General features: G+C 44.0%; 1 long non-coding RNA gene across 1 annotated transcript in view; it reads right to left on the bottom strand.

The window, feature by feature from the left end:
• The window catches only part of LOC128346170 (uncharacterized), a 49,251-nt gene that overhangs the window by 12,559 nt on the left and 15,607 nt on the right, over nucleotides 1-21,085 (bottom strand). The window lies entirely within an intron of this gene.

The following is a 21,085-nucleotide window of genomic DNA, read 5'->3' as shown; positions in this document are numbered from 1 at the left end:
AATGGAAAAAAGGGGAGATCATGGAGGGGGCAAAAAAGGGATGTAGAATGCCAATGGGGACCCACTCCAATACACTCCCCTGTGAAAACTGTGTACATGGGAGGGGATGGTAAAAGGTAAAGTGTGCCGTGCCTATATTAAATGGCAAACAGTGTTAGAAAGAGACTAATTAAAAAGGGGGAAACAAAACAAAATATTAGATAATTGTAGCCTACCTGTTCTATGTGATGTCACACATATGGTTATTTATACAGTACCAAGGGTGGCAACTTTAGTGAGTCCAAAGAAATACAAGAAAATCTGTCAGTTCTGGTTAAAGGAATATGGTTATTACCTGAGGTCAAGCAGATGGAGGGCAAACTTCTCTGCTGGATTCTGCTGCTCTTTAATTAATGTCCACATTTGTTATGTCAACATGATATATTGCATTTGGTTTAAAGTTGTGTCCTGTTCTCCAATATAAATGACTGTATGATGGAGTTCACTACACCCTAACAGTACAGTGCTGTAAACAAGTGGTTTCAAGATCACTGAAGGCTGGCCCCTGCAGTTACATTTTAATAGGCTGATTGGTGAAAATGGTGGAAGCATCCTATACCTCTCGTGAATGGAATATTAACTGTTTATAGGTATAGTGTTTAGGAACATCTGGCAAGGAAAAAGGGGAAATGAGCATACGTATATGAGATTAAAAACAAGGGGCATATAGAACTTCCTTTTCAAGTATTTGGCTAAATAAGGATGATGGTGGGGATAAAGTAGAGAACTGCTGCTGCCTCTAGGCCAGGGGTTGTGGCACCCTTGGCCCATTTTGCTCTGGCGCCCCCTCCCATTTTTTAAATATAATTTTTCTTTTTAGTTAAAAACAATAAATTTTATTTGTCTTTATTGTTTGCTTCATTCAGTACATTTTATTAAAATGTTAAAAATGTTTTAGTAACTTAAACTCAGAAATAACATTAATGACATACATAGAAATTAAACATAGGGCTACTCACTCATATTTTTTTTAAGTGGGCCCAGGGCCCACTTCAACCTTGCTATGCCCCCGGCCCTATCCCTATTTATTTGCCATCTGTGGGTATGATCTCCTAATGATGAGTGCAAAATGGGAATTCAAGAGGGAGAGAAAGAGGGGATCCAAAGCGCTTTGATGGGTGGAAGGATCATTTTCAGGTTTAGCAGCTGTGAGTCCAGAACCGAGGACTAGAGGAGAGCTAGTCTTGTGGTAGCAAGCATGACTTGTCCCCTCAGCTAAGCAGGGTCCTCCCTGGTTGCATATGAATGGGAGACTTGATGTGTGAGCAATGTAAGATATTCCCCTCAGGGGACGGAGCCGCTCTGGGAAGAGCAGAAGGTTTCAAGTTCCCTCCCTGGCAGCATCTCCAAGATAGAGCTGAGAGAGATTCCTGCCTGCAACCTTGGAGAAGCCACTGCCAGTCTGTGTAGACAATACTGAGCTAGATGGACCTATGGTCTGACTCAGTATATGGCAGCTTCCAATGTTCCTATGTTCGGTCAATACTCTGCACACATGAATCCAGCATGAAAGTGTTGCACGGACCATTGGATCAGGATCAATGTACCTCTCTCTCCCCCTTCCCTCCCCCTTATCATCTATCCTTTGCAAATTCATGATCAAGGTGACCTGCACTTTGGCTTCCCTTCCTCCCAGTGTCCTCTGTATATACTCAGGAGTGCCATCGTCTTGGATGGTTTCACAAGTTGTGGGGCTCAACCCCCCATTGGAAAGAGGTCGCTGCTCAGTATCTGAGCAGATGGAGTCCACCCCACTCTGCAAGCACCCCCTGGTCCAGCGCCCATGTCTTATTTGCTGTGAGGCGCTCAGCAATTTCCCATGGAGGAAAGTGAAAGTGAATGTTACGCTTTTCCTGACATGACTTCCAAACCCTGGGCAGTTGATGTGTAGTGCCTGATTTGACTGCTGCTCTGCACTCTGGGGCTGAGCTCTTCTGCGGCATCGTGCCTAGAAGAGAAGGTGGCTTGGACCAATGGCTTGGCTCATGCTCTTGCTTTTGTCACATCCAGAGAGGGAGAATCAGTTCTCTCACTTTCATGAGGGAGATTATTTTCCCAGTCTGGCTGCAGCAAGATCCAATGCAGCAGTGGCAGGGAAAATGCAGTTGTGGGGGCAGGTCCACGAAAAGGCATTGTAGCAGCTGTTACAGTGCAGGGCAAGACTGTGAAGCTGGCTGCATGCTAAAAATTGCTGTGTGGGGGGCAGTGGGGACTAGTGGCTTAAAGGGAACACAATGGTACCCCTAAAGCTCTGCACTGTTGGCAGGTGCCACTTGGGCCACCATCCTAAATAGGGTTGCCAAGAATCCTGGATTGGCCAGAACATCCTGTAATTTTGGGGGGAAATGCTTGTCCTGTCTGGGATGCTCCCCCCCATATTTGGGTGGTTGGCGGGCGGCAGCTAGTGTGAACTCCACTTAAAAGCTTTTCACCTCCCTTGGAGAGTTTTATACAGTTGGGATTCCTTTGACCCACAAATCCCCTGGAAAAGTTTGGGTGGTGGTGCTGGTGGTGCTGGTGGTAGGATAAGGCTGCAAAGGGTGGGGGAAATCAAGCCTGCTTGAATTAGTTTGACCAAATTCCACTCAGTGATGGACCAGACTAAATGTTTTGCAAGTGCTTTTATTGGAAATCTCAGTTAGGTGGTGATCATGCAGGGCATGGGTGTGTGTGCACATTTTGCTTGTAAAACCCCAATGACAGCAAAGCCCAAGGACTGAGAAGAAGTAGAGTTTAAGCAGCTGCTTGAATTCCCTGGCTTTCTTTCTCTTGTTCCCACTAGGGATGTGCAAACAGGTTCAATGTCGAACCAGTTCAGTTTGATTGTTTGGGGTCAAATCGAACCACTCCCTACTTGGTCCGACCCCAGACCAAACCCCCGCAAAGGTTCATGGGTTTAAAATTTTTTTAAAAACAAAAAACTTACCCCCTCCCAGTGAGTTGTCTGAGGCAGCCGGGGTGTGTATGTTTCAGTGGAGGTTCCCCCTTCCACTGCTGGACTCCCTTAGTCCACAAATCGGTTGTTCAGGCATTCTTCAGCTGGTTTTTGGCCTTTCTCTCCGGTGAACTGGCCATTTTGGAGGCTTCTGCACCTGCACAATGGGCCTCTGCATGGCCTGGCATGAATGTAAAGGGGGAATCAAGCTAATGAACCCCCTGGACCAAACTGAACAGGGGGGTTTGAGTGGGTGCCCGAATGAACTGGTCCGGTTTGGATGCATTTCAGACTTGAACTGAAATGGACTAGCTGGTTCCATGTACACCCCTAGTTCCCACCTCCCTTATAGTGAAAAAGAAATTGAATCTCTTCCCGCCCCCCCCCCACACACACATGAGGTGTGGGACACGATCCAAAGCGTGCCTCCTCAGCATTCAGCCAGACTCAGCCACTTATTCGGATGCAGTTGCAGGAGATTGTGACCTTTACCAATGAATGCCCCTGCCCCTGAGATGGCTCTCTTATTCAGGCAACAGAATGTCAGTTACCCTAGCCCTAAACCTGCCCTTCCAGCAGCATCAGAGCTTCTCTATTTAGGAATAGCTGCTGAATGCCTGTGCTATGTAGAAAACTTGATTAAGACAGTATTTAAAAAAGTTGTAGATAAACTTGGAGTGCTGAAAGCCAGATAAAATGGCTTCTGTAAAGGGAAGTAATACCACACTGACTTACACAAATAACTGGTAAATGGTCCCATAGATGACCATTACTCTCCTGGTTCTGCTGATAATGAGGTATACTATTTTATGCTGTTTTATGGGTTTAATTAACTTTACTTTTTATTTCCTTTCACAGTTAATCTGAGTCTGTATCATTCAGTTCATGTAGCTACAATGTCTATTTCCATACAAGAGCTCTTCACTCAAAATTAATAAACACAGTTGTGCACATGGCATGCATTTCTGAATGGTCCTGAATTTTTAAAATAGTTTAAATTTAAAATTTAATTTTTAAAATATAACTATAACTATAACTATAACTATAACTTTATCTATCTATCTATCTATCTATCTATCTATCTATCTATCTATCTATCTATATGCATGCCATTTTTCTTCTTCCTTGTAATAACTTTGGGAACATAAGATTCCTGTGAGACACACTCCTATGTATGTTTTCTCTGAAGTAACTCTATCTAGGTTCATTGAGAGCCAGTGTGGTTAGAGTGTTGGACTAGAACCTGGGAGACTTGAGTTCAAATTCCTGTTCAGCCATGAAACTCATTAGATGACTCTGGGCCAGTCACTTATGTCTTAGACGAACCCACATCATATGGTTGTTATGAGGATAAACATAACTATGTATACCATTCTGGACTCCCTGGAGGATGAGAGAGATGCAAATGTGTTGTGTTTTTTTACAGACTTACTCCCTAGTAAGCATATCTACTCTGAAAAAGGTCCCACTAAATTCTGATAGATTTACTCCTAGGTAAATATGCATAGTATGGACATCTTTAAAATGGAGTTGAAATGGAGACATTTAAATGTTAAGTACAGGATTTTAAAAATTGCATTTGTACAAATATGACTTCATCGATGAGCATCAAAACAACTATGCAATTCATTTTTTTACATTGCACACAAAATGTTCATTAAAATATTGGCTGACATTAGGAAAATTACTTAAAGTAGTCCAACTGAAATGAAAAGAACATGTTAGACATTGTATAACTTGCTCTTATAATTTTAATGGGACTACTTTAAGTAATTTTTCTCATCATGTCAGTCAGTGACTTCTACAGGATAATAATTAAGTGATTACCCACCCCCAATTTAATATTGCTAATTTAAAGTTCATTTAGGTAAAATTTCATGTGCTGAATTCATGAGAAAATCTTCATATGCTACATATTTTCAAAATACATTGCCAGTTTCCTACAGCTAGTATGTCCTCCCAACCTTAAATTGAGTCAAGATGAGTAATTTTAGTCATGTGAAGGGGGGCGGGCAGAGAAATCTCAGAATGATTTCTTCAAGCCTCCTAAATTACTCTTGGGTTCAAAAATATGCTATTACTATTTTGAAAGTTGGTAAATCCATCAATAAACAGCCTGGGGTATGAAACTGGGATCTGAGATAAGTGCATTATTTGGACCTGGAGTTAGAAGTCCCTGGCTTAAAGTAGAAATCAAAAAGCTTGTGGAACAAAAATTGTTAGGAAAGGAAATCACAGCCTGAAGATACAGGGGAATATAACAAGAAAATATCAGAGTATTCAAAAAGGAGCGGAGGGGAAAATGGAAAAGACATTAGGTGTCTATGAAGAAATGCTGGACTAACACAAAGCAAGAGAACTTTGTGGAAGTATATTCTACTTGTAAAAATGTAAGATTTTTTAAAAAAAAATCTAAACCATCAAAACTCCTAATAATTTCATTGCACGAGAAGAAGTCTTTTTTTAAAAAATCTGAAGAGTGACACATGGCCAAGAGTGCAAACTGCCTAATTTGCCACATCTATTATTAATTGATTGATTGATTGATTGATTGATTGTTTTCTATAGCACCCTTCCAAAAATGGCTCATGGCGGTTTACATAGAAAAATAATAAATAAATAAGATTGATCTCTGTGCCCAAAGGACTCACAATCTAAAAAACAAAACAAAAACCAAAAACATAAAATAGACACCAGCAACAGTCACTTGGAGGTACTGTGCTGGGGGTGGATAGGGCAAGTTACTCTCCCCCTGCTAAATAAAGAGAATCACCACATTAAAAGGTGCCTTTTTGCCTAGTTAGCAGGGGTCTAAGCTCTGGCCATCTGAATTAATCAGTTAATTTTAGATCCCACTCAGGTTGAAGCAGGAAGGTCACACTCTGAATCAGGGACATAGCTAGGGGAGAGGTGGCCTGTGTTTGCCCCTCTCCCCGGTGACCGCTCGGAGTGAGGGAGATAATGAAGAAAATAGGGAGGGGTGAAGCTGGAGGGCCCTCAGGAGCTGGTGGTCTTGGGTTCTTTGAAACCATCTGCTTATTTATTTATTTATTTATTTATTTATTTATTTATTTCTATACCACCTTTCATTAAAATAATCTCAAGGCAGTTTACAAGATATTCAACAATATAAAACCATTAAAAATACACAATAAGAATTAAAATGAAATATAAAAATACAAATCTAATTAAAAGTATATACTGTAAAAATGTACAATATAACCACAATATACAAAGCAGCAGCAGCAGCAAACAAAACACTCATTTAAAAGCCTGGGTAAAAAGCCAAGATTTTACTTACTTCCTAAAAACTGTGATGGAGACTGGTGAGCAGAGGCTCACCGGGAGAGCATTCCAAAGTTTGGGGGCAATGACTGAGAAGGCCCTGTCCCATGTACAAGACAGGCGAGCCTCCCTCATTGTTGGCACACAGAGCAGGGCCCCCTCTGATGACCTCGTCAAGCAGGCAGAAACCCTTGGGAGCAGGCAATCCTTCAGGTATCCAGGGTGCAAACCATTTAGGGCTTTAAAGGTCAAAACCAGCACCTTGAATTGGACCCAGAAATAGATTGGCAGCCAATGTAGCTCTTTCAAAATGGGGGTAATATGATCCTAGTGGGCAGCTCTGGATAACATCCTAGTTGCCGCATTTTGCACTAGCTGCAGTTTCTGAATATTCTTCAGGGGCAGCCCCACGGACAGCACATTACACTAATCCAGCATGATGTAACCAAGGTGTGGGTAACAGTGGCCAGATCTGCCTTCTCAAGACAGGGACACAGTTGGCACACTAGCTGAAGCTGTGCAAAGTCACCCCTGGCCACCATCTTCACCTGGGCTTCCAAAAGCAGAGCCAGGTCTAGCAGTACCCCCAAGCTGTGCACTTGCTCTTTCAAGGGGAGTGCAACCCCATCCAGAACTGGTAGAATCTCCTCATCCAGACTGGCTCTCCTACTGACGAACAGTATCCACATCTTGCCCAGATTCAGTCTCAGTTTTGTAGCCCACATCCAACCACATCCACTGCCTCCAGCCCCGATTCAGGATGTCCACTGCTTCCCTAGCATCAGGTGAAAAGGAGAGATAGAGCTGATTGTCATCTGCATATTGCTGACAACTCAGTCCAAGTCCTCTCCCAGAGGTTTTATGTAGATGCTAAACAGCATAGGGGATAAAACCGAACCCTGCGGGACTCCACAGGCCAATGGCCATGGAGCTGAGTAGTAGTCTCCCAGCACTACCATCTGGACCCTTCCTCCAAGAAAGGACGGAACCCACTCCAAAACATTGCCTCCAATCCCTATACTCAAGAGGCGGTCCAGAAGGATACTATGGTTGTTACAGGGGCAATATCTCTGTTTAGGGAAGGTGAGGAGATATAGATAATTTGCTGGGTGAGTCCTCATCCCACCACTGAGCAGGTGGAATGACCTAGATGTGCTCGACAGGTCATTCTGAAACTCAATATCCCAGATCCTTTGCTTAATAAGTTATTTGGCCCTGACTAATCCCACAGAGAGGGCTGCCTCAGGGGAAAGACCGTAGGTATGGAGTTTCCCTACACAGTTCTCCCACCAGCTCGAGCAGTGCCTATCCAATAATAACAAGGGAAGGAGGCCAGAGGCATTAAGTTGATTGTCGCCCAGTTTATTAGTATTACATACCAAACTCTGGCCTCTATCGAGATAACACCCGCTTCCAGTCTCAGAGTGGCATTAGGAATACACTTGGGAGTCACAAATAATGTTCTTAAGAACCTGGCTTGGACCTGCTCCAGGAGGGAATAGTTAACATAGGATCCAAGCTGTGCCCCATATAACATTTGAGCTATCGACTTTGCCTTGAATAAGTTGATGGCAGCTGGAATGAACATCCCTCCTTGCTGCCTGTGGAAGTTGAGAGTTGCTGATACACTTCTCTGTGCAGCAGCATATCTAATTTGGGAGGTCTTCCGCCCAGAATCCTGAAATATGACCCCCCGCCAAATTTTAACACATTTAACCTGCTCTATATCATGATTGTTTGACAACAAACACTGTTCATATATTTTAAAAATAAAACATGCACTGTGCTATGTACACAAATCTATCTTGTTACTTGGAGCATGCTAAGGTTGAACACCACTGTCCCAGGATCTTACACTTTAATTTGAAATGTCCTAACTTCAGCTCTTGTCCTGCTTTAATTACTTCTTCTGCTCCTCCTTAAAATGCAGAGGATACCTCTAGGTACTCATTACTGTTTTATGTGCTTCCCTCCTTGTATCTAGGGCTCTCTGGGTTCTTGTACTCCATTTGTGTCCCTGTAACGGATCAGCAAAATTCAGCATGTAAATGCAATCAGAAGGAAAACTCATATAAGCAAGACAAACTTTCTGGCTATGATTCAACAGAATTAACTAGATTGTCCACTTAACTATACTTCTGTTGTTGCTGATTATGTTTGCTGCTTCAAATCGACCTCAACATCATTAAGATGGAATGCTCTGACTGGCAATCAAGCAGAATAAAGTTCTCCAGTTGAAATATCACATTATTGCTCCACAATAGTGAAGGCCTCCTCTCCTCTCCCCACAGTTGCTGGTAAAGCACTGTTTTAGATAACTAAGCATGTATTAACTTCCTTTTCTTGCTAGCAGAGAAGAATGGATTTCTGGACCGTCTGCAAATGTGCACCGACAGAGCACTAAAATTTTTTCTCCTCCATCAAAACTTTTGCATTCCTTCTTCTGAATTTATGCATCTTTCACTTACATTGTGCATCAAAAAAGGGCAGCCAATTTAAGTAATTTTGCCTTTTTCTCTCAGCGCGCAAGGTCATTAATTGCTATTGGGACCTTCGTAAACCCTACTCTGCTGATGGGGTGAGAACTCTATTGTTAAATGTATTATGGCAGGGCTGTCTTTGGAGATTGCCTGCTTGATTGCTTTGTAAAGGCCCAATGGCACACAGCAATTAAAATCCATAGACCTTTATAACCCTACTGATGTTTTATGGGCCTTTTTGTGTCCTTTGGTATAGTTTACCATTTGTGTGTTTCCCAATGGGTCGTCTTTTCAAAACTCAGAGTGGGATTTTCTTTTTCCAGAGTGATAAAGCTAGTTATACATCATGTGAAAGGTTAATGACTATTTTCAAAAAAGAGCATATGCTTAAAGTCATAGGGTGAAAGTTAGAAGAAAGAACCATGATGTAAAATCATATACCACTTTCTCATTTCCAGAGTTGCAGGATACTGATGCTTGTCATGACTCATGTTTGGAGGGGAAGGCTTCATGCTTGACAAAACCACATGATCAGCTCATTTGAACATGATGAACATGATAGATGAATGTTCCCTTTTGTCTTGAAATAGTGATGGACTTCAGTGGGGTCCTGGTGTCTTCAGTGTGGGTTTCTGAACAGAGAGTTTTCTACACAGCTAAAGAACTGGAACCAAGATAACTAGAGATGCCAACCAGTCAGTGGTCTAAGACTAGGAGTCCAAAAAGTCAATTGGATTCTGCCAGGCTCTACTCCAGCTGCCTAGATTTTGTCCAGTCTCTGGCCCTGATCTACTGGAATCCTCTTGGCTCTATCCATGATCATCCGGATTCTGCACTGCTTTTGCTGCCACCTTCCCTGACTCAGCAGGGCAGGAATTAGCTGGCTTCACACTGACATCCCCTCCCCCACATCATGGGCTGGATGGTTTGTAGAGGGGGAAATAACAATGAAAGTGTTCTCAAAGGTTTGACTGCAGTATAGCAAGACTATGCAAGTTTACAACAAATTATCTAGTCTCCTAATATATTTGTAGAGCATTAAAGGATTCTGTTTCTCAGGTCAAGATTTAAGATTCTCAGCACATCATATTTGCTTCCACCTGCTAGTTAAAAGGCAGAATTGCTTGTCATAAAGTAAGGATCAACCCATAAATGGCATTAATAACATCACTGAAAGCAGAACAGGCTATTTTCTTTTGTGTGCATGAGCCCAATTCAGATGAGGACTGTAGCGAGGGGGTTGAAGGCTGTAACACTTTGCCCCCAATGTGGTCCTGATCCCCATGTGGTCTTAATCCATATCTTGTGGGCACTAATTTACATGAAAAAAAGTTCAATAAACATCGATGTTGCAGTTCTGCAAACCCTCCTGCCAGGGTCTCAGTCTGGATCAGATCTCCCTCTTGTGTGTGTTATTTACAAAAGAAAGTAGCCCTGACATTATTGCAGTGAGTTTAGTAATGTCATGTGTAGTTGGCTATTAAGACTTAGGATGCTCCAGGAAAGTGGTATTCCAGGATGGAGGCTAGGATGAAGTCCCTATTGAACTCTAATTATTGAGCAAAACCTAAAAGAACAAGGAATTAAACATGAGAGAACAATACCTTGGACTCTAGCAAAAAATGGAATATCAGAGAGAAAGAACAGAACTTTGATGTCTATAAGTATGCTTCTTGACTCAGGTCTGGAAAACAAATATTGGGGAGAAGCTGTAATGACTGCAACTAATTTGCAGAATAGATTTCCAACTAAAACTAAAGGAGTAACATCCTTTGAACTGTGGAATGAGACAAAACCTAACTTAAAGTATATTAGAGTATTTGGATGCAAAGCATATGCATATATTCCTAAAGAACTAAGAAGAACCATATTCTGCAACACTAAACTCATGGAACATGAGTTCCCAACCCAGGAAGCCCAGATGTTGTTAGACTTCCATCATGCTTAGTTGCACTGACCTTTGACCAACAAAATCTCAGGAATCCCATGGAATTCCTGGGTTTGGGAATCCCTGAGATAGAGCATTCTCAGATATTTCCCTTGAAGTTCTATAACCTCACAAGACAGTTTGGAAGATCGACTCAATCAATGTACATTTTAAAAGGAAATGTTCAATCTTTTAGAAAATTTGTATTAAGAGTATTTTTGAGAAAAGTACAAGCCATCTGAGGAAGGCATGCCCTGGTGAAACTACTCAGCATGCATATTGAAGGTGGCTGCTAACAACCTGTATTTCCTGTAACGTGACCTTCCTTGCCATCAAAAGCAGCTGCAGACAGCTCCTCAGCTCAACTATCTTTTCAGGAGGGAGTCAGCAACACTGAGCTACCATGTCAATCTCAATCCCAGGAAAGGAAACAGATGTCACTGGACCTTCTTCTTCTTCTTCTTCTTGCTGCAAGAGGGACACCTAAATCTCTTGCCAACACCTGAAAGTTACACATGAGAAACTCACAGCAGGGTGAAGTGCCCGGGCCAGCAAAGAGAAAGTAATCCATAAAATAAATGGCCATATCCAAGCCATACCTATCCTTGACCTCCTATTCCAGAAAGAAACTAAACATTTCAAATGCAGAACATGAAATTGAGCCACCCATGGGCAATGGGCACTCCATTAAAACAAAAACCTTGGAGGTCAAAATCACCTGGATGAACAGGGTGGAATCTGAATGCAGATTTAATAATGCACTTTCCATGCACCAATACCTTGGGAGCAGACCATCTCAACTGTTCCATCAAATGTTCCATCACAGAACAGAGGTGGTGCAGAAAAGCATCATAGAGCGATCCCCCCCAGGGAAGGAAAAATGATGAACATGGCGATATTCACCAGATGCCTTATTTGGGACCACCCTCAAAGGCGAAACTCACAAATGAGGCACTGACAGAACAGGGACTTAAATTCACCCTTCATCCATCTCCTTCTTAATTTTTTCCCTATGTACTCAAGCCCAACCACTGATCTCAAATTGTGAGCATAAAAAGACTGTCTAGGATCCTGATATGGTATGCGAAAACCAAATAAAAATCTTCCTTGAGGTATCGTGCATCAGCCCTAACTGGCTAATGCTGTAACAGCTGCAAGAGAACCTCAGGCTCTCGAAACAGCAAAGAGATTGAAGCGATTCTCACAACTGCAGGAAAGCAGGCTAAGGGAGCCTAGCCCACTTTCCTGCAGTCGTGTGCTGCAGCAGGAGTCATGTGGTAAGTAGGAACAGGGAGCTCACCCTGGGTAGCTGGACAGGCCGCCCACACAACTACTGTTTCTGTCACAGAGTCAGTAAGGGCGGCAGAGATCAGGGGCCGCCCGGCTCCTGGAATTCCCAGAACACCCCGTGCGAGTGTGCAGGGCATTCTGGGGAGACTCCCAAGGCCTGGAGGGTTGTTGGATCCTCCCAGTCGGGGGTCTCCTCATAAGTCATTGTGGTGTGAAGCCACAATGTCCGCTCCGCTAACCTCGTTTAAGAGAAGTGGAGATGGTCTTGTGGTAGCAAGCATGATTTGTCTCCTCAGCTAAACAGGCTCCTAAGCAGGGCCCTGGTTGCATATGAATGGGAGACTAGATCCCTCAGGGGATGGAGCTACTCTGGGAAGAGTATCTAGGTTCCAAGTTCCCTCCCTGGCATCATCTCCAAGATAGGGCTGAGAGAGATTCCTGCCTGCAATCTTGGCGAAACGCTGCCAGTCTGTGTAGACAATACTGAGCTAGATGGATCTATGGTCTGACTCAGTATATGGCAGCTTCCTATGTTCCTCCCTACAGAACCCGGTAAGGCTCTACACACTGATCATGTGTAGAGCCTCATTATGTCAACATATTCATTCTTCCAAATTTTTTCTTCAGTTGCCATGGGAAGATGATCCCCCAAGACGGAAACATCCCCATGGGGGTAATTTTCTATGCTGTCATGAGGAACTGCTCAGTAACCACCACCACCACCACCACAGATAAGGTGGCTGTTGCCACTGCCTTCACAGTCTGTGGAACTCCCTGCCACTTGCATTCCCAAGCAGATAAGATGCCCAGGACAGTTTGGGTTGTTCCTGCGGCTGAGTATTAGCCCCAGTGCATGCAGGCATGGCATGACCCAGATAATTCTGCCAAGGGTGCATACCACCCCATATGTGCATACCACCCCATACCACCCCTGCTAACTGGGCAAAGAGGCACCTTTTACCGTGGTGATTCTCTTTATTTAGCAGGGGGAGAGTAACTGGCCCTATGCACCCCAGCACAGTACCTCCAGTGACTGTTGCTGGTGTGTGTCTTATGTTTCTTTTTAGAATGTGAGCCCTTTGGGGACAGGGAGCCATCTTATTTGTTTGTTATCTCTCTTTGTAAATCGCCCTGAGCCATTTTTGGAAGGGCAGTATAGAAATTGAATTAATAATAATAATAATAATAATAATAATAATAATAATAATAATAATATGTTAGCAACATGGTTAGCTCATAAAGGGGTAACCCTAGCCCCATCATATTCACCCTAAGACCCTACATCTGCAGTCGGGGCATTCGGTTGAGCCGCTGCCTCCAGATCTCCTGGGGTCTGTGGAGATCATTGTTGCCACCACGCTCCAATTCTTTCAGCTGTGCAGTAATGCTCTGCAAGAATTGCAATTTTTAATAGCCAAGTGTGTCATGTTTTCTTCCCTTTTGAGGTGTCTAACTTAGAGTGCTTCTCAAGAGCAACAAGGTGAGACAAAATGGCAGCCATAGCCAAATCACTCTCATCTTCAGATGAAGAAGAAGAAACATGTACTGGGCACCTAGGCGCATGGCGTGTGGGAGCTGGTGCCTTATCCTTGCCCTTGCCAGAGCTTTTGCTTTTCTTGGGTGGCAATGTGGCTTAGAGAAGTCCTGCAAGATATAACCACCAGAAAGACAAAAAAGGGGGTGGGGTAGGGTCCTCAGCCCTACCCAAATGCCCCTAAATGTCTAGATCAAACCAAGCCAAACCCATGGGAAGCCCTCCCCACCCCACAACTGCACACAAGCCTATAGGCAGAGGAGGCACTAAATGTGCACAAACTGAAGACAAACGTAAAATGAAAAGCCCAGACAGCCACACTCGGCTATCCCCCTCCCTGTTGTGGAAATGCAGTGGGTAGAAAAGCCCACCCCACCCACAAACAGCCCCCAGGAAGCCCAGAAACGCTGGACAAACAGACAGCAAACTACTGCAAGAAGTTGAGGCTGCCCACTCAACCTCTGGCCAAGTGGCCCCAAAAGGAGTTGGGGTCACCACTCCACACCCCCGAGAATGCTCGCTTCAGGGGTCAAACCAGCCCAGCCCAAAGTGCAGCAGTTCTTCAGTATGCCACGCTAACAGGCAAGTAGCTGGGGAGAAGGTGGAGCCTCTCTAAAAAATGGGCCGAACATGCCCTCCCCCTGATTCGGTACGCAAATCATGTGCTCGCCCAGCAAGATGGCAAGATGAACTAGTTTAACTAGTTCAACTTAAATTAGATTAACTTTATTGGTCTTATTTTACGTTGTGTCTTTTTATTATGTCGTGAGCCTCCCCGAGCAGAAATGTACTGCAGGGGTGGGGTATAAATACGTTATATACATAAATAATCAATAAATAAATATGCCCCACCTTCCCAGCAATCGCTGGGCACAACCCCACCCCCCTCCAAACCGCACAAGCATGGGGAGGGGAATGGCAGTCCTTGCAGTGGTGGCTTTATATGGGACCAAACACATTTTAATAAATGTATCATTCGAGAATGGCACTAATCAGCATGCAGTGTTATAATGCCAAAACTTAGAAAAATAAAATGTAATCAATCCTAATATAAAATGGAGTTCACAAAACAGAATAACTCAGTTTTAAAAACTCATCTGCTTTTTCTTGACATGAATTTGTGGCAACAAAAGGCAATACTGCTTGTTGTGTACTACTGAGAAGCAAATAGGCTATTTCCATCTAACAAACCAAAACCATCTATTTAGGGATAGTTCTTTTTTTTAAAGTGACTTCGTGAACGTGGCACCATACAGCTCCACATTTATTGAGTTGCAATGATTTCCATAAGAGATTTGTACAGATAGCAAGGAAATAATAGATTCTGTCCCCCTAAATGTCAAGCACAAAAGTCATCCTTGGCTTTTGTGGATCCAGCTGAGATCTGCTTATTTTATGCATCACCACAATAATAGATATTCTTCTGGCCAGACTACACACATAAACAGTTGAACATTTGAATTGTTTTTAGTGACTTTTTATAGGTCCTGCATAAAGCATAATCTGAGGACATTGGCTGACATGATGAGCAGCCTACCAATCTGCCCTGGGGCTGCTGCAGATTAGTAAGCAGCCCCAACACTGTCAAGAACCAGTGGTTGGGCAAGCAGTGCTACCACAGTTTTCTCCATTGCAGTGGATGGGATAAACTGTGGTAGCACTGCTTGCCCAACCACTGGTTCTTAACAGTGTTGGGGCTGCTTATGAGTCCACAGCAGCCCCAGGGTAGATTGGTAGGCTGTTCATCATGTCAGGCAATGGGATTAACAATGGCCACATCCACATGTAACACGAAACTACAGTTAAATGGGGCAGAGGTTGGAACTCCGTTATGTCTGAATGTGAGCAACCACAGTTTCGCAGCAAAAGCGACCTGCAGTGTGCCTCACCAAACTCCAGTTTGAATCTTCAGTTTGTAGTGAGTTTAGTCCCCATAACCTGAGGTTTTTCGGTGGCAGCATTATGCCTGAATTTGGACGGTGCCATAACTGTGGTTATTTTTCCCATCCAGCAACTTCATAACCACGGGACTGTAATCAGAGACAGCAGTTCAGACCTGCCCGGGATCACGCCCACTCCATGCCTGCAGCACTTCTCACTGTCGCCTCTCCAAGCACTCGTCCTGCCCCACCTGTCTCCGATCCAACAAAGAGGTTGCCCAATCACTGAGATGCCACCATGTCCCCTCCCAAACTTGTCAGCCTGTCAAATTGTCCCTCCTGTCAATCAGGAGAGAAAGGGGATGGTCAGGCAGGCACTACATGCTTTGCTCTCTGAAAATGAAGTGACAAAGATGTTTGTTCACAAGCACATGCACTTGGGGTGGCAACATAAGCAGGGCAACCCCATTAGAGCACCAGGATGGCAATGTATGGCAGGGCAGCAATACCTGGGGTCAGATTTAAAAGGCAGCCCCAACCAGGAAATATTGAATGGCTAAGGTCCATTTTTGTACAATGATGTTGGGGAATGGGGCCCCAGCCCCTTCCCCTTGGGGGAACGTGTGCAGTCCCTAGGCTTACGCATGAGAAGGTCTGGGCAGCAGGATCAGCATTACCCAGTGAAATGAGCGACTCCTCATACGTGATGAGGATGGATGCTGTTCCTGAGCAGACAACTCACTCATTAGAGTGTAAGGCCATGGGGATACCCCTTCACAACTCATGAGAAGAACTGTCTGTGAGGAATGGGGTGTCGGGCAGAATTACTAATAATGTGTGATGACACCCCTTCCACGGACGGCTCTCAAATGACAATGTCAGGTCTTGGGGGCAGGTGGCTGGCTGCAAGGATGGGTACTTTGGCAACAGCTATCCTTGTCTTGGCAACTGCCAGGAAGAAGCTGTCAAAGCCAGCCCACCACCCATTTGACCATGTACATCTTTGGTTTCGCCCAGAACGGTGACCCCACTCTCTTGGGGTAACTGGAAACCGGTGTTCCCTTCTCCCATGATTGCCTGCAGATCTGCATATGGCACAACGCCAGTCCAAAATTGGGAAATTTGAATGATAGTAAAGATCTGTACCAACTCCCAGGGTTTCCCCAGTTTGCCCGCCTCCCAGCTATGCCTGGAGAAAAGGCACAATTGCGCTCAGCACACCTCTTTGAAGAGCAAGGCCAATGGCTGCTGCCTTGGAGATGTGAGCACTACAGAACTTGCTGGGAGGCAGCCTTGGGGGACCAGGAAGAGGGAGGGGGTCCCCTGAACTGAAAATGGAGGTTGCTAGACCGAGGTTGGACGAATGTCTGCGATGCGATTCACGGTTTGAAAAATTAACCACAGGTCCGGCAAGATCTGGTTTTATGTTACATGCGGCCAGTATGTAGCTCAGATTCTAACCTACTTTGCAAAAGTTCTGCTCATGGCAAGGCAGAATTCTGTAGACCTCACACTTTGCTGAAAACACATCTTTTTACTTACAAACCGGGACAATTTGATGTAGGAATGAGGTAGTCTGTGAATAAAAGCTTCACTATATGACTCCCTATAAACCCAATTTTGTGGCTCAGAGGTCACAACAACCAAAACCAAAAGGATAATGGAAACATATTTAGCATAAGATGTCTTTGAAAACCTTTAATTTTGTGACCCTCAGAATGCAGTCAACTGTCCGAATTGCCTCAGTCTTTTTAGCAGTTATTGTTCAGAGTCAAGTCAGCTGACGAAGAAGAAGCTTCCTAGAATCAGTACATTGTATGACTGTGGATTCAGCAAAGAGGAGCAGTAGCCTCTACCCCCTTCTTACAGCAAACTTTTCTTAACAGCGTTTAGCTCCCTGGGCTCAGCCAACATATAGCAGTAATTGGGTCCATGCAAGGGGAGAAACTCTGTTGACCCTCAAATAACGTATGGCTTTTGGTCCTGTCAGGCTTTTGCAATTCAGATTTAATCGTTGAAGTCTGAGTTTGAGTTGTTAGACCATGTTCTGGTAAGAACAGTTGAGCCCAACATTTAGCACTCTTAGCAGCCGTTCTGCTGACATATATGTTGGGTTGTGTGCTAACAGTTTGAAAAGGTACTGCCATACATATTGCATTGTTTTGGGTACAGTGAGACCGAGGGTGGGTTCACACATAATGTGGGAGCTTAGTTTCCCCCAGCCCGAGATATGGAGGGTACTTGAAGTTTGCACTGCAATCTATCACATATCTCAGTTTGTCAGAAGTAGCCAAGTTGAGCTAAAGATATGTCCCCTGGCTGGGCCTCCCAGCAAGGTCCTGAATGCTATTCCAACCTGCTTTGCACCACTTCACAGCTATTGGTCCCAATAGCAAACTGGGCAGACTCACTTAGGAATGAACCAGAGAGTCATGAAAAGTGTGTGTTCAGACATAATGTGTGTGGAGGAAAGGGGGGCCGTAGACATGTCAGACTGTGGCTGTGTACCCCAAATTCCTCCCTTAAACCTGATGGTGGTTTTCTCTGCCACCATCAGCCTTTAATTTCCCAGGCAGGCAGAAAGCCTGTAAGGTCATGACCTGGCTCTCCCACAGCCCATTAAAAAGAGTTTAATGTGCTAATACAAGCATTCGCCCTTTGTAGCCCCAAAGGGAGTAACTCTAAAAAAATAATAATAATCTAGCCCTTCAGTAGCAAATGACCTAAGTGGCAGCATAGGGAAGCAGAATAGAGCACCTTTCAGCACAGGCTAAAGTAACTGGTAGAAACAAGTAAATACAAAGGCTAGTTTATTAAGTAAAAATTAAAGGAACAGTTTACAGACAATTAAAATGCAAAGCAGATGTCCAAAAGCAAAACAAGCTACCTTTCATCCTGCCTTGCAATGTTGTTGGGATCAGGAGGCTAATCATCTTAGTTACAAAGTTGGATTTTACAGGTTAAAAGCTGGCTCCATATTTGCAGCAGTTTTTGCCCCTAGCTGGAACAAAGAGGAGCACACAGGTTGGACTCACGCAAGCATCCTCCAATGGTGAGAGCTAACTCATGAATGAAGCAAGGAGCAAGAATCTGCTGTATAATGTCTCCTTAACCTTTGTAAGGGAGCCTGAAAAGTTAAGATTTGAGTTCTCCCTGTCTGGTGACGGGAACTCAGTGAGCAAGGTGTTAATTAAATCCTAAATTCCTGTCACTGGCTTGGCCACTGCCCTGATGGTGATAAACTAGCCTAAACAATAAGAAAGCCATGTATCTAATGACTCACAGATCTGCCAGACAATGGGAGACTAATTTGCATGATATCTTCTTCATTTCACACCATTTGGTGGTCTGTCACAAACAGGAAATCACACAGAGTTTGATGCCTATGTGTTTGCAGGCAGGTGAGTGGGATCTTGCAGATGAGACCTGCTTGAAATGGAGGTTCAGAGTCAAAATGACAGCTCTAGGACTTGGGTTAAAGCCTTTCCTTCTGCATTATGTGTACCTCAATGGGAGCAGCACTTGGTTTGGCAAGCCAACTTCAAATCTCAGTCACACACCTTAATCTAGCTATCTAGCTATCATATATATAAACCTATCATATATGTAAACCACCCTGAGATGTGAGTTTATATATACACCCAAAATTCACATCTCAGGGTGGTTCACAATAAAACAACACAATTTAAAACAAAATTAAAATGTTAAAATGATGTACAATTTAAAACAATGCTAAATCCTATGAGTCTAATTACACATCCTGGTCCGAGAGGCCTTGAGTACACGTCAGGTGAACAACACTGCAAATAGGTTCTGTGAACCTGCCCAGTCTCTTGTGACAGAGAGGTGCAACGTAGGTTTACCAGAGGGATTAGAAATGTTAAGCCATCTTTCAAGAGGGGGATCATGGAAAGGTTTGGTTTCTGTTTATGGAGCATTGTGAAAGAATGCCATTTGTTTTGCTGAGCAAGTCTGTTCAAGAGAGAGTGGACAGCGAGAAAATTTTCTCCCTTTCTCACAACTGAACCAGGGATCATCCCATGAAACTAGAGGTTGAGAAATTTAGGACAGACGAGAGGAAGTACTGTTTCACACAGCACATAATTAATCTATACAATTCTTTGCCATGTGATATGGTGATGACAACCAGTTTGTTTTGATATTTTTTTTTTCAATTTTATTGAAAGAACCAGTTTGGATGGCTTTAAAACAGGCTTAGACAAATTCATGGAGGACAGGTCTATCAATGGCTACTGCAGGTGGCCCACAATGGCTGTGGAGGTGGCCCACAATGGCTACTGGAGGTGGCCCACAATCAGCCTCAGAGGCATGATGCCTCTCAATACCAGTTGCAGGGGAGCAACAGCAGGAGAGAGGGCATGCACACACCTCTCGCCTGTGGACTCCCCAGAGGCATCTGATGGGCCACTCTGTGAAACAGGATGCTGGACTAGATCTTGGGCTTGATCCAGCAGGGCTGTGCTTATTATATTCCTATGTTCTTAATATGCAGATGTTCTGAACCCACCCACCCCGCCACACCATTCCCATCAATATTTTTGTGGGCAGCAAAAGTAGGAGGGGAATTACAAGGTACTTTAGTGGGAGCCTATGGAAAAACCTTGAAATGTTTATAGTGTAGGGGTACTTGTAGACCTTTTCAACAGCCCTATTCTGCTTGACAGTCTCACACCTCTACAGACCAACCATGGTGGCAGCAGCAGCTGGAAAATGTTGAGGTCTTGGATGGGTTGTCCACAGAGCGACCTTATTTCATCCTACTTCCTGAATCCCTTTATGCACTGCCTGGGATCAATATCCACTCTGAAAGTAGTTTTGGAGAAGGTGATAGGGTTTGCACTGAAGTGTGGAAACTTAGATTTAGCGTTAGCACACAGGGAAGCTGCTGCTGTGCCCTTGCCTCTTGCAGCACATAGGTCCTGCTCCTGCCTCTACCTTCCTCCTTTGCAAGACTGCTACCACCCCTGCCTCTGCAGCACCATTTTGGGTGTCATCAATATCTCTGTACAAATGCATATGATAAAATGGCCATCATGAAAATGGCCATCATATTTGCAGGGGTGGGGGAAGATTGTGAGAGAATGGATGCTGCAGCCCACGACTGCCTCTGTTGCAGCAGGGAAGCCGGTTAACAGCTATGCAAATTCCAGGTTGGTGGAGATCAAGGAGAAACTTGTGCCTTACTTAGCAACTGCTCATGCCTCCAGGATGAGGCATGCCTTTACTCTCTGAGAACCCTGACTCGGAACAATTGATGGGGGAAATTCATTCATTCACCTGCTTGTATTACAGCAGTAGGAAAGAGGTCCATAAGTAGATGACAAAAATCCAGGACTGGGTAGAGGAGGTAGCAAAGGAGGAATACATCTCTCCTGGGAACTGCACACATCTTCATGGGAAAGCCCACCTCACACTCTGAAAGCAATTTGTTTGGGAATAATCTATAATAATCCACAATAAGAATAAGAATAGTCTAAACTAAAAGAAGACTGAGTAACCTAGTACTGCATCAGTGACACCAGAAAATATGTGGCATTAAGACTGCAGTCCATATGTCACCTCTTCTCAGCTGTGGCATTTGAGAAGGAATAGCCCTGTTCAGACATTAGGTTGTTTATTTGTTCAGGTGTCTGTACACATATACATATTATTGTGTGAATGCATCCATTTTAAAATGAACCTATGTGCAGGTCT

This window comes from Hemicordylus capensis, chromosome 2 (genome assembly GCF_027244095.1).
Source record: "Hemicordylus capensis ecotype Gifberg chromosome 2, rHemCap1.1.pri, whole genome shotgun sequence".
Classification (NCBI taxonomy): Eukaryota; Metazoa; Chordata; class Lepidosauria; order Squamata; family Cordylidae; genus Hemicordylus; species Hemicordylus capensis.
Note: the sequence above shows the minus strand (reverse complement) of the source record. Positions and strands in the feature narration are given on the sequence as shown.